Source organism: Acanthaster planci, unplaced genomic scaffold, assembly GCF_054643075.1.
Source record: "Acanthaster planci isolate LZ-2023a unplaced genomic scaffold, COTS_SCS Contig19, whole genome shotgun sequence".
Classification (NCBI taxonomy): Eukaryota; Metazoa; Echinodermata; class Asteroidea; order Valvatida; family Acanthasteridae; genus Acanthaster; species Acanthaster planci.
In genome coordinates, this window is record NW_028257643.1 from 144,343 (window position 1) to 159,740 (window position 15,398).

The window sequence follows — 15,398 nt, forward strand, 5'->3', positions numbered from 1 at the left end:
CCCCCTGGGCAGGCATTCCTGAGACGCCTCATTGACCTACTCTCAGGTGTTAAGAAGCCCTGGCATTTCATTCAATTGTAGCGGGGTGCCAAAGCCAACCTGCATATGTGGCTGGTATTTCTGCGTAGTTTCAATGGAAGGGCCATCATTCCAGATCGGTTTTGGTTGGAAGACACCGACCTGCAGTTATTCACGGATGCAAGCGGTGGCATCGGGTTTGGTGGCTACCTCAATGGAAATTGGTTCTGTGACACTTGGCCCCAGTCCGTTTTGGCTGATTCTCGGTCAATCGTATGGCTGGAATTCTTTCCGGTACTTGTTGCACTAGCTCTGTGGGGCAGACATCTGACAGGTAAGCAGATTATCATTCGCTCTGACAACAAGGCTTTAGTTGCTATTGTTAATAAACAGTCTTCCAAGTGCCCTAAGATTATGCATTTGGTCAGATTCTTTGTCCTGCGGTGCGCCTCTCGGACAACATCTCCTTCAAGGCCACTCACATTCCAGGTGTTAAAAACCAAATTGCTAACGCCTTGTCTCGTTCCCAGATGACCCGGTTTCGGGAGCTGGCTCCACATGCGGCCATTCAGGGTAGGAAATCCCAGCCTTCCTTTGGAAAATTTAATGGGCGAGGCAGAGCGACTCCTCGGAGCTTCCATGGCCAGCAGCACGTGGGTGAGCTACAATAGAGGGGTTTCACTGTTTCAAGAATTTCGCCTTCAAACTGGCTTACAGACTTGCTGGCCGGCTCCATATGGCCAGGTTGTGGCATTCATAGCTCATTTGTCCCTGCAGGGCCTGGCCTCCTCCACAATTAGTTCCTACACCTCTGCTATTTCGTTCGTTCACAAAATACACAACTGGCCCGATCCAACTAATAACTTCTCGGTTCAAAAAATTCGGGAGGGTTGCCGACAGCAGCCTCATCAACCAGACAGCCGTCGCCACATCACAGCTGGCCTCTTGCAGAAGATCTGCACCATATTAGGCCACATCACTTCATCGGATTTCGAACGTTCCTTGTTTTGTTCTGCTTTCCTCTTAGCGTTCTATGGGTTTTTACGGGTAGGTGAGTTTACTGTAGGCAGTGAATGTGCCGACAGCTCTCGCACTCTGGGGCTCAATGATGTTTGGTTTGAGGGCTCCGATCCATTAGTCATGACTGTAAGACTCCGTTTTTCCAAAACCGATCAGTGGGGAGAGACTGCAACTCTCCGTTTTCATAGTACGCTCCCCCCTTCCTTCTGCCCAGTACACTCTCTAGCAGGCTATTTGCACAAGCGGCCTACTTCAGGGGGCCCCCCTATTCATCCACTTTGATGGATCCCCCCTAACCGCCTTTCAGTTCCGTCACATGCTCAAAAAGTCATTGGAAGCAGCAGGAGTTCCCTCAGCAGGCTTCAGCGGTCACAGCTTCCGCATAGGAGCCCCTCCATCCGTGGCCCTTAACGGTATTTCAGTATCAGAGATTTAGACTCTGGGTCGTTGGAAGTCCCCAGCGGTAAATCTCTACATCCGTCCCCATAGGGTCTAGTTAGGAAAATATTTCATTCCTTTATTGCTAAGTACTTTTTATCGGGTAATTGACTTTAACACTGGGTTTTGGAAAGGCCTTTGCTCTCGTTCCCTTATTTTATTTATCGACAGGCACTACACGCACATGGGTAATTGGAGACAGCATCGTCTTCAGAGCCAGTCGGTCCGACCCTCGATGTTCAGCTACACAGTGCCTCCAGTGGTTTGGCGTGAGGGGAGCAAAACTGATAGAGCTAGTCCCCATGCTCAACCGTCATTGGAAATCAAGGCCAGTGCCAAAAACCCTTGTCATTCATTTGGGTACAAACGACTTGTTCTCAACCCCGGTCAGGGAGCTACGTCGTAAGATTAAAATGTACCTCTGTACTGTTCGGGAAATACTCCCGACCACTCGTATTGTTTGGTCAGATATCTTATATCGATTGTTTTATTATGGGGAGACAAAACATGGGGTTGGCAAGACCAATGTTCGTGCTTTAAACAAGTTTGCTCACAGGGTGTGCCACCAAATCGGCAATGCCAGTGCAATCATTCATGCACACAACATAAATGCATCAGATCAATCCCTATTCTGGTGCGATGGCCTACACCTCTCCGCTGTTGGCAATATAAAGTTCTGCGAGAATTTGCACAACACGCTGGCCTTCTTTTCACTCTATCCAGATGCACCTTGTTACCCAGCTTAATGTTTAGAGGTTTCACACACCCCCGGGAGCCGGTACCGGTTTGGTTATTTAGTCTGGTTAATTTTGTTTTGTTTTGTTTTTTTTTGGGGGGGGGTTGGCAAGTTTCCTGAATGTCAACTTGTTTGGTGGTATGTCTATTCAATTTGAGTAGGAAATGCCCCTTCTCCAACCTGGGGACATCTTCCCGGGGCTAGCCTCCCTGTACCTTGGGGAGGTGGTTGTGGGAAGGGACCCTCCCGTTGGGAGGCGGAGTCTGCCAGATCGCTACAGGTTAGCAATTTTTCCCAAATGGGGCCTCTTTTGTTTAGTTTTCGTTGAAGCACAGGGCTGTTCCAGGCGACAGAGCATTCCTTATTTTGACCAAAGTGTTGCTTTCTTGTTTCAAGTACAACCAGAAAACCGGTAAATCTGATCATCAATTAAAGCCCAGCTGGCAGTTTAGTTCGAACTTCATCTGATCTCTTACAGATTTTAACAGGTCGGGGACCAAACCACAATCTAGCGACGTCGCCCTCTTGTGCGCACGTCGCTTAATCGAACAATGATGACGTCATTTTGAAGACCACGGTTCCAGAACTTATATCAATCTCTTTGTCGGCCCCAAACCCTAAATAAAACATTGCTGTGATAGTTGGATTTGCGTTACATGTGCTACCTTGGATGTCATTAAAATTTTGATTTCACTTGAGTTTTTGAAAGTACATCACATCGATTTCTCGGTCGAATTCTCCATAGGCGAGAATTGTATCGCAGACGGAAGGTAGGCGAGCTCAATCAACAGAAACGTTAACGCGAAAAAAATAGGGTTTTGCCGAAACTTACTTTGTGCGAAGAAACGTTGCCCTTAACCTCTACCAGCCAGGGACTCCGAAATCGGAGCCGTATGGTTTATATGTGTGGCCGGGGTCTCCGAACTCGGACAAAGGAAACAGGGCCCTGTAACAAAAGACCGTACTCCGAACAAAAGACCAGGCTGCTGGGCATTACCGGCATTTTTCACTCTCAAAAGTGGTGATAATCCAGCGTTATTTTGAAACCGTATACCAGGGTTTGGGGTATTTAGAGCAAGCGGATTACCACCGGGGACAAAAGCTCTCCCCCACCGCAGCGATGAGCCACACAGCACCGCTGTATGCTAATCTGGCCCCTATTGTGAAGAGGTCAGCAGTGCACTGAGCCAGGTTCGTAAACAAAAGACAGTTGTATAACACCGCACAATCTGGGCTCTGTTTACAAGGCTGCAGGCCGGGCTGAAGTATTCGGGTGTCAATGAAGGTCACCTGTCAACTTAGAGTAGTGCCTGAAGATTACTCCGTGCGGCTATAAACGACTGTTAAATGGAATGATGAATTGTTGAAGAAAACGGAAAAAATGAGAGTCATGCCGGCCCAGCATCCTCAAATTTGAAAAATGCCCCGGCCCGAAGTGGTTAAAAATCCCCACAGATTGACCGTGGCAGATTTTATGATTGACGTGGCAATTTTCTCAAATAGCTCTCGGAATTAGTGTTCCCATAGATTACAGCGCGACCGGCAATGGCGGCCATATTAGCCCATTGCGGCAAATATTAGACTGGTTTCCAGCCCTCTAGTCTCCATTCACTACAACAATAAAATCAGCTTTGAAAATTGATTGTGGTGGTTTATAACAGTCAACTTGTTAATTTGTACAAAGTTTGTGTGATTTTCAAAATACATGTACAATTCTCAGTAGAAAAAGTCTTTAAACCCACTCCTATACCACCACCAATTCCTGTGTCCAAATCTATGCTGTGCCGTAGTAGTGCAGCCTACGTAGCAAGTTGTGTGCTTGTTTACAAACTTTTGTGCTATATTAAGTATTTCTCGGAATTTGTTAAAAACAATATCAGTCATCATTGTCATTATTTTATTCCATCAAAGCAAAAAAACACCCAGGCAAAATTGTCAAATTTGAGACCTACTGTACTTCTATCTGAAAAAAATACCTAGTACAGCTAAGGCTCCTGTGATTTGTTTTTATTCCATTGTACAAATTTATCCTCAGTATTTGAGAAATGCCCAAGGTGAAAAAAAGTGTTCATTTGCCCCTCAGTGTGCAAGTCACAAATTACATGCCCAGTGGTTTTGTTCTGACAATGTCAAACTTGCACATGAAAGTAAAGTCAGAGACAAAGTGAGAGCCAAACTGCTGTCACTTTCTGGATTTATTCCTGAAGTTGGTAGGTCAGTCAGATTTTGTGAAGAATGTGTTGATGAAGTCAAAAGAAGATTCCCAGAAGTGGCTGGGAAGACAGACTCTCCAGTAGAATACCAAGAAGATCGATCCTCCGTTGATGACCATGCTTATGCCAAAAAAACAGAAAACCCAAAACTGCGGTGTTGCTTTGGTCATAGAAATGATAAATGAACCGAGCAGAGAAGAATGTGCCCAAGTTGCATTTCATCTTGGGAGTATGGAGGGAAACGATGTTACAAATGATTCACTTAACCCATCAGACTGTAGGACCATAGATGAAATACTGGATGTGCTACAGCTTCATAAATTTGTTGCTGCTAGAAATAGAACTGTTGTTGCATTCCTTTGTGGGTTGGCAAATCAAGATTTTCCAGCTTCTGAATTACCACCAAACAAGACAACCTCAGGTACCTCTTATCAATGTAGACTATATCATTTGTGTAAGACAGTTGAATCTGTCATGCACTATGTGAATCCTGCTTGTATACTTCCCATTCATTTCCATGAGAGTGCACTCCTGTATTCAACTATTGGTAGCAAAATGGTTCTACAGATCACACCTCTTGGCAGCCCATATGCTTCCTACCAGACTGTGAAACGTTGGCTCAACAGTCTTGCTGGAGAAAAGGCCAGTTGTCCTAAAGGTGATTTTGTTGTTGTCTTTGATAACAACCAGGTTCTGCAGAGGTGCTGGAGGGTACAGCTGAACAATACTTTCAAAGTGAATATTGTTACAGTTGTTGTAATTTTCACAATCAATGGAAAGGGAAATCTCTTGGTAAATTCAGGACTAAAACCATCATCATGGCACTGTAGAGAATTTACAGCAGATGAAATTGAACACGTAAAGCATTGTGATCAAACCCCCCAAGTAAGAAACACCCATGCAGCATATTTGAGCAAATATATTGCTGAGAGACTAGATCATGTTGTTGCTCAACAGCAGTGGGTAGATGGCAAGTGGCGAGATGAGATCGATGACAAGGTTCTGGAACAAGAAAGGAGAACATCATTCAAAACATGTCATGCTTGTGAGATGGATGACATTGTCAAGAGCACACGAAATTGTCCTAAGTGTGGTGTCAATCTGAAACAAGCTGAAATGTGTCACCTTGGGGTTGATGAACGTGGAACTTACACAGAGTGAGTGGAGGTGAAGCCAGGTGGCACAAGTGCTGAAACACGTGCTCAACTGGAAACAGAGCCATCTGGTGTTCGTTTGACTTCAGAGCGCATGCAGGAAGTTCATAGGGAATATTCCAAATACAGTGAATGTTACACTGTATCAGTTCAAACACCTGTTTTTGTAAATCCATGCTCTTATGATGCAGTTGCAACTGTGTTAATCGCAGTGGGGGAAAAGGCAGGAATCAAACAATATGGCACAGGAGAAAATGAGTGGGCACCTGTTGTGTGTGATGGACTTCCATACGGTTTGGCAAGGGGAATTCTGCTCTGTACATGTACATATAGATGCTCTTACTGCTCTGCACTAATCTATAGCCAGGAACGATATGTAAGTCATGTTAAGTCTGATCATCACACAGGCAGCCCCGTTGTTCCAAGCAAGGAGTTTGAGTGGGTACTACTTATTCCAGGTCCAGGCCACATTGAAATGAACATGGTAAAAGCCTTTGTTGATCTCACTTGGGATATATTCTGGCGGGACATGGTTATCTTGTTCAATTTTAAGTCTCCAAATGCCCTGAAGTGTGCAAAGATAGTGACAGACCATCACAAAGCCTGGACACTCTGTAAAATTGCTCAAGAATCAATAACGGATGAACTATTGCTACCATTTGTTCGTAGTGTTCTCTCAACACCTCACACAATGGTGGACATTTCACCGGCACATTTCTTCAAGTACATCATGAACAGCAGAAACCCCAACTATTCATGGCTGATTGTGTCTTTGAATTGCTAAGCAGTATCTTCATTTACAGAACCGGTATTCGATCAGGAAATCTGGAAATCATTGATGCAGGAAGGGCAAAGTTTGCCAAAGTATGGTTTGGGAGAGTTCATCCATTGTACAGAGAGTTAGAAGTTGCAGACTCACTCATGCGGGAAAAGCTGCCTCCAGCACTCAACGAATATTTAACTAAGATACTGTCCTTGAACACGAATGGAGTACCCTATACTGCAGAGGGGGCTGATTTCAAGTTAGAGGCTGTGAACAAGCAGGTGCAACGTTTAATCCCAAATATCCCGACCGGAAAGGACTGGATAACTGCCTGTGCTTGTTATGACAAAATCATGACGACAAGGAAGAAATTTTTTGAGACAGCTGGTACCCTTGATCCATCAGATCGCACAACAGTCAAAAAGATGCAGGACACTTCCAATGAGGTACTTGCTTTCTGAACACTACTCAGATCAAAAGGGTATCTAAGTTGTCTGGAGGCAGACATTCCACATACTTCACTGAGTGAAGTGGGGAAAGACTAACTCATGACCTGAAATATTTCTGTACAAAGGCACGTGACATTAGGTCTCGATACATTGACTTTATCTTGAAATCTGAAGTGGATGCTCAGCTGAAAGAACCTAAAAGAGCATATTTCAAGGAACAAAAGCTATGTGTAACAGAGTACGAGAAACTTAATGCTTCTGCGATCCACAGCAAAACAGTTGTGGAAATACAAGCCAAAATAGAGTCCAGTATATCGGATCTTCAAGATAAAGAAATGCAAGCTGCATTTCTTGCAGTATATCATGAAGATATTAAGCAAAGAGCTCTGAAGTCTGACTGTGTTGACTTCTATGAAGAAATCACCCTGTATTTGGCTCAAGAAGATGTACATTCCCATGATGGGGACATTGGATCCGAGGATTTAAATGTACAAGAAAACATTCTCGATTAGATTGTTCAAATCAAGTTGAAGGAAATTCATCAGCATCGTCATGTTTTTTAATGTGAATAAATGTAATAAAGTCCAGTTGGCCGCTGTCATGTCAAAGGCACTCATGAATAAGCATGTGTTGGTTCCTTTACAAAAATGGTGAAAATTTGAAAAGCAATTATTATTAAGACTAAACTAAAAAACAAGCAAATCATGGAAATGGCTTCATGTAAACAAAATATGCTCGTACTGTTTTGATGGTAATTTCGATGCTGGACATCATACAGTGTATCTCTAATAATTATCCTCGATATGATTTTGAGTCATATAATCCAAAAGATTTGATAGTGTCTGAAATATCTTTACAATGTGAAGCTATGGCTAGAATTTCTTTTGTCGTGTCTGATTAGTTTCACAGCTGGTAATGAGTGGGTCTAAATAACAGCCATTTTGTATGATGCAATTAATCGTTTTCAATACCAAAGTGCACACATTTTAATCAAAGAAAAAAATACTTTTTTTGATGATGAACCTTTGACAAGTATTTCAGAAAACTGTATCATCAGTAGTAAGCAAAATACCCTGGTTTGAAATATATCTGGTTTTAATTTCTTAAGATCTAAATGAATGACTTGAAGTGATATCCAAATATGACATCACCATTCTGATTAAGTTAGTTTTCTTCAGTGTGTATAAAGCAACTTCAAAGGCAGTGCATTATTCAATACGACGGCTGACAATACTCTTACAGTAACTGATAACGTGGAAGGTCATGAACATCATAAAGCATGTTGAAGTACGGTAACTGTCCCTATGAAATTTGAATCATTGCTAACTACACGTATATATACATGTACATGTATGTCAGAAAGGGTTATTTTGATTTTTACATGATACTATTTGAGAACAAAGTATTTATACATGTAACATCATTTAGAAAGTTCAACAAAAGAATCCCGCATTTTTTTCTGGTAAATCAAATGTGACATTCATTGGAAGGGAAATGTGATCAGAAGTGTATACATCACGCATATACATGTACATGTAGTGTATACATGTACCATCTTTTTTTTATTAAAGCAACTAGACAATACTTTCAACTTCAAAATTGTAACTTAATCTCTAATGACAGAAGATTTGTGCGATATTTATAAAAAAAATTACTTAACATGTACATGTGTAATCAAATCAATTGTAATTTTGAGCCCTGTACATTAAAGGAAATATTTAACAGGATAAAAGGAAAATTTCCATAAAACGTGTATTGATCGTGATCACATCATGTGTTTCTTAATGTTGAAAGGTGTAATTATACAGTTGGCAACGTTACAAATTGAGGTAACAAATAATCATCAAGGCTAGGAAAATACCAGCAAACCGTCTCACTGGACTTACATGTACTTACACTGATCACACCAACTTATTTATACATGTAATTAGACCTTTAATAATTAAATCATTATCCTTTGTATAAACTTTGAATAATCCTTGTCATTTTCAAAATATTCATGTATGATTATTGTTTTTAGTCTCAAAATGTGTGAAAATACTTTTCAACACGATGTTTAGATTTAAATTGTGCTGAAACACGTTCACGAGTTGGATCATTGTTAAGTTTGCAGCCATAGCTTTGTTGGCGTTCAAAGGTGTCATCATACAGCAATTTTGCAAATCAAGACTACAAATTACGGTTAACAGAAGGAAAATACCAGCAAACCTTCTCACTGGACCTGCTTACACTAATCACACCAATTGATTGATTTCAACATGATAGAACAATTTAAAATTATACTTACTGTATTGGAAAGAGACTCAATAGTTGGAGCATTGATTAGTGGTCAATCATAGGTTTGTTGACATTCAAAGTTTTAACTACATATGTACATTGTATGCAGATGGCGAGATTATACATTTTTTTACATGAAGCCTTGATGAAAATGCATGTACATGTACACTGTAGGCTATGTGAAAGGCAGGCAAAACACCATTATAAGCAATCTACATGAATTCAATTACACTTGCACTGGTCAGAGCATGTGATATGTGATTGGATCTCTGATAATAAATTGCATACATGTATTTTTGTGTTTTAAAATTATTTTAAAATAGTTTCAAACATTTTTAAATGTTGAACTATGCAATTTTTCAGCATAATTGGACAGATTTAAAATCATGCTTAATGTATCACACACGAGCAAATTTGGTGCTTTTTTATCATAAGGTACAATCAAAAATTGGTTAGCAGTTGTATTAAATTATACAAATGGCAAGGTTACAGATGCATAAATGAACATGTACATGTTATGGTCCAGAGGAGTAAAATATGAGTAAGTCTTTTTATTGGTCCTGCTTACACTGGTCATACTACCATGTTTAAATTTCAGTGTCCTTTTTTGTCCAGTTGAGGCACTTTGTGTGCACCCAAGATTGGCATATTTCTGCATTCTCACATCCTACCCACTGCCAATCCTTATCCTGTGCCTTATATTTTTTCTCACAATGACAACAGTAATTAATTTGACTTGGGGTTACAAGTACATGTGCTTTCTTTACCTTGTTCTCTTTCAGTGCATCCAGTTCTTTTCGAGCTTTGTGTTGCTTTGGGACCTTGGTCGACAGTGTGACTCTACTTGATGATTTTACTGTGGTGACATTTGAGCTCTCTGAGGGTTTTGCAGTCTGATGACTTGACTCAGTAGGGTTATTCACCACTGGCTCGACGGTAGCATCTTTTGCCTCCAGCAAGTTAACTGGACGAAGAGGAAGCACCCCTATTGATTGCAATGCATCCTGAGATATGGTTGCGCTTACTTCTTCATATCTTTCCACAGGTACACCCACAAAGTTACATTCTGCTGATAAGGTTTTGGATGGTGTCACCATAGCAGACTCTTTGATTGACACGGTTAAAGTAAGGTCTGTGCTATGCCTACATGTAGTTTGAGGTGCTGAAGTTGTAGTGCATTTTGCTGGTGCAGGTGGTGCTGGAATGACAAATTGAGGGGTATTCCCTGGCCTTGGAATTTTGAGGACCTGCTCCCCATTCCCATCAACCTGAACTTCAGCATTTTCAGGAGACAACCCCTTGGTACGATATGCTTGACACCATTCTTCCTTGTTTGTCCAAATCCAAGTATCCTCAGGTCGATTGTTGTCCTGAAACTTGATGAACATGGACCCGTTGACCATTGTACACATATGTGTTGCTTTCGGGAGGAGTCCTTTTTTGGCATGATATTTACGCTGTCTCCTCTTTTTGGGATCCGGTTCATATTCATGGGAAACTGGTCCCCTGTGATGTTGTTAGTTCGCATAGCTGCAATAATGAAAATATACAATACTTTTTAGAAAATTTTAAACAGAAACAGTTCCATGCTGTATTTGGGCAATATCTATCCGTGTGCATGTTGTAAGGATTAAACTAAAAGGTTTATACTAGTTACAAACATAAAAAATTAGTTCATATTACCCCCCCCCCATGATGCCAAGCAAATTGTAACTCCACCCTAAGCTTGCAAATCAAAAAAAAAAGGAGAGAGAAAAGAAAAAAATTCGGGGGCCTACCAAAAAAACCAATCAAACAAACAAACAAACACCCCCAACAACCCCAACAAACAAACGAACTTGGAAAAAGGGGAATTTATTTCCAACTGACAAAAATCCAGCAGTTTTCAATCTTCAGGAAATGAACCGAAAATAATTGATATGGTCTGTCGCAGTGCTAATAAAATGGATGAAATAAACAGAGGAACGAAAGACATAAACCAGCCAAACTCAGCTCAACTCGCCCATGGAGCTATATGAATCACCACACTGTGAAACAAGTGTACAAGGACAATGACCTGATGAAACTGAAGAAATTATAAGAGGTGGCACACGACATAAAACATACCTTTGTGGAGGCTTTTGACCTCTGTGTTCTTGGTTTCCTTCACTCATTTTTCTCGCAGAGACAAACTACTGTATGTCAACGTTTTTTAAACATTACACTGTATTTACATCTGCCAAATAGCCAAATCAAGGTATGAAAACTATGGAGGTACGATCCTCCAATCAAAACAACTGGTCAATGACAGTGAGTTCATTGTCGCCGAGTCTAGCGGCACCGGCTGTACAGCCGTCAAATCTCGTTATTTTTCAAACTCTCGCGAGGAAAGTGACGTCATAATCACTTGACGACTTCAAGATGACGTCATCACCGCTTGATTAAGCGACGTAAGCAGGGACAAGCGACGTCGCTAGATTTTGGTTTGGTCCCTGACCTGTTTAATACTTTAAATCATGTACTTGTTCAGTGTTCTTGCTTGTTGAAAAAGTTTGGAAAAAAGTCAAGAAAATAAATTTGGTGGTGGACAACCGAAGAAACGGCAGAAAGTTGTCTCTGTATTCTCATTTCCTCTGGAGCCAATACAGTTTTTCCGTGCTCGTCTCCGAAGAACATATTTTGGGTCCAGGGAGAGTGAGAACGGGCATTCTAAGTATGGTCCACGCCAATCTGGATCAGATAGTATGTGGATCAGACCAATGACAGGCTGGGCTTCCTCGCGCGCTTTCCCAGTTTGCGCGGAAAGGCCGTCACTTTCTTGGTATTCCCCACCATACATGTACATGTTTGCATCAAAATCCCACCCTCCCACCCAGGCTGGGTCAACTTGTAGAAATTTAGGCAACATGTTAAGCCACATCGACTCCTATCGTGTGGAAATGGCTTGTACATGTACATTGTGGTTGCCTCGTTAAAAAATATATAATTATATACATGTAGGTGGGTCGTTGGGCTCATTCTTAGACAGGATGATTTGGAGCCAGCCTATTTTCGTTTAGCCTATGCCCTGATACTCTTTTGTACTATTAACGTGTTCCTTTAGTCATAGGGTTGACCTCAATGCTGACCCTCCAGGCTTGGAAGTTATGGTTTGGACCGGGTAGCCCCTTTAAGCGGATACTGCCTTACCGGCTTACAGGTACATGTATATGGACTTAGTCTTGGGTTGGGTTGGCGTATCTTGCTGCCCTTTTGTGGGACTCGGAAGTCCTGGCGAGCTGGCGTCTTACTCTTCCCAGCTCCAGCATAGACTTGCGTAGTCCTGGCGTGCCTTGTGTTTTCTAACCAGCTTGATGGGGGGCTTGGTGTTCGGTCCTGAGGTGAGTTTGGTTGGTCTTACCAGCTCCGTGGGACTCAGTGTGGTCCTTGGTGTGAGCTTGGTTTGCCTTACCACCTCTGTGGGACTCGGTACAGTCCCTGATGCGAGCCTGGTTTATCCTACCGGCTCTGTGGGACTCAGTATGGTCCTTGGAGAGCTTAACTGGTTTCTCACCGGCTCTGGAATCGTAGCTGTCGTCTCATTATGCTTGGACGTATGCTATATTTAAGCTTGGGGGTCTATTGGTCACACTAACGTGGTGGTATGTCTATTTAATTTGTGTAGGAAATGCCCCTTTTCCGGCCTGGGGACATCTTCCCGGGGCTAGCCTCCCTGTACCTTGGGGAGGTGGTTGTGGGAAGGGACCCTCCCGTTGGGAGGCGGAGTCTGCCAGATCGCTACAGGTTAGCAATTTTTCCAAATGGGGCCTCTTTTGTTTAGTTTTCGTTGAAGCACAGGGCTTTTCCAGGCGACAGAGCATTCCTTATTTTGACCAAAGTGTTGCTTTCTTGTTTCAAGTACAACCAGAAAACCGGTAAATCTGATCATCAATTAAAGCCCAGCTTGCAGTTTAGTTCGAAATTCATCTGATCTCTTACAGATTTTAATACCTTAAATCATGTACTTGTTCAGTGTTCTTGCTTGTTGAAAAAGTTTGGAAAAAAGTCAAGAAAATAAATTCGGTGGTGGACAACCGAAGAAACGGCAGAAAGTTGTCTCCGTATTCTCATTTCCTCTGGAGCCAATATGCAGATAATACATATGGGTAGCAATTTGGAAATCCAACAGAAACATCTCTTGTTTGCACTTGTTTCCACTTTTGTCTTCAGAAAACCCCCTAAAATTAATATGGCTATTACTTTCTGATGTGAGTGAGATTTTTGGAGAACAAAATAAAACTTGAAAAAGTGTTTTTTTTTTCAAAAAGCATGAGATCCGTTCTGTGTGCAAGAGCGGTGAAACCAAAATGTGCGATATGTTTGGGTACCATCCACCATTCTCAGTTGATCACCTACAGGTACATGTACATGTACATATAAGTGGCGAATCAACATCTAAACCCTGTCTGAAGGGAACATAGCCTGCACTCCAGCCTGCGATTCTGCATAGTACAAGTGGTGCATACCGGTACCATTGCTGGGTCGCCATTTCTAAAGATTGGAGTAACTCTAGCAATCTTCTTATCATTAGGAACTACACCACTTGGTATAGAGTGGTTTATGATAAGGGGCCCAGCAATAGTCGTCACAATTTCTTTCAGTAATGAACTACATGTAGTAACTGAATCAAAACCAGGACTAATTTTATTAGGTACGTGTAAGTTGTTTACAATGTCAATAATGTCTTCTTCTGTAGCAGGAGACAGAAAAATAGAATCTGAGTTAGGTTTCAATAGAAAGTCACAGAAATTAACATCTGAGGTATTTTTACTGGTTAATTATATTGGTACATGTACCATCTACTGGTATCTCAATCATACTAATTTTAGATTGAGGTATATTTTGTACAATGTAAATTATTATTAACTGTTTTTGGCTTTCAGCTGGAACCACTATTGTATCCAAAACAATTTAAGTTTAAATGCAAGTTATCAGTTTAAGGGCAAATCACGTGACATGAACTTAAAGGAGCCTTTTCAGGCACGTTTTTGAGCCCTTTGACTTTTCTTTGTACATGATTTCAAGCCACAGTATTTGTTGGCTATTAAAGTGATTGGCAACGAACACCTTGATAAAAGAAATATTCTCAACAGATGACGTCACAGTGACATCATCGTATCATTGATTATTGATTTTTAATATTTATTTTAGCTCGGTGACTTTGTTCATGTATTCAGGTCACTATTTTGGTAACTTTGCGATGTTCAATTTTTATTAAAGTCATATCCAACAAAGACCCTGATATAAGACTCATGCAAGATTGATGACGTCATGATGACATCATCTTGTGATTTTGTAAATTGATTTTTATATATTTTTTCCCCATTAAACAACTCGAAATCCGAAACAGCTCTGTGGTTGTTGCTGTAACAACCACCACCTCTAGTTTTCCATGTTTTTTTATATTCCCTTTAACAGTCCCGAACTGTTTATTCAAAACTTCTGGAAAACGCCTCATCCTCAGTGATGTTTCTTCAAGTTGACTGTTTTCTATTGGGCTTCTTCAATTCTTGAGGAAAGGCTCACCATTTTAGATAACAGGACTTGGTTTTCAGGTTGTTCACGTATTGGAAATGAAGCAAACCAGTCCAGAGAGACTTGTAAATGTACCGTAAGTACCGTTCACAACTCAAAAGTTGTGTGGTGCGTCTGTTCATTTTTGTCATTTTACGGATGTGTAATCCATGTTGTTTATTATTCACTGGTCATTTGGTAAATGTAAAAAAAAAAATGCTGCATGGCCCACCCAGCAAGGACACTAATCCAACCCACCAAAACTGATTTCAAGGACTTGAGAAAATTAACGTCTAATGACAACACTCGTTCACACGGTTACACTTGAAGATTGCGTACCCGAAAGTGGCACTTATTTAAAGCCAAACACTAGGCACTTCAAAGTTTTGCTTCTAACGTTTGTGTATGGAGTAATATTTTAACCTGCAATCTTACAAAAGGTGAAATTTAATCAAACTCCAAATATTCTCATTCATAAATATCCATTTCATTGGTACAAAGTTTGGGACCAATTTTTCTTTCGGAAGTGCAACTCTTTTAAATGTGCCCCAAAATATGTTTTACAAGTTTTAGTTCGGTAAGTGAGTGGAGTCAATAATGAATTACTAGAATTTGATCATTTTTTAAATTGAACTTTACTGAAATTTGTTTTGGAATTTTCTGAGGTTTTCAATAATAATGTTCATACCATTCACTTGTCACCCAGCGTCTGATTCAAGGCACTAGGTGAAGAGCGAATTCACACCAGGCCAATTTACCACACACCTTGGATATTGAAAACTGAAGTAAATGGTATAC

General features: G+C 41.1%; 1 pseudogene; it reads left to right on the forward strand.

Moving 5' to 3' along the window:
• The first annotated feature begins 600 nt into the window (after positions 1-600).
• LOC147795476 (uncharacterized) lies at positions 601-1,534 on the forward strand (annotated as a pseudogene).
• Positions 1,535-15,398: the final 13,864 nt, after the last annotated feature.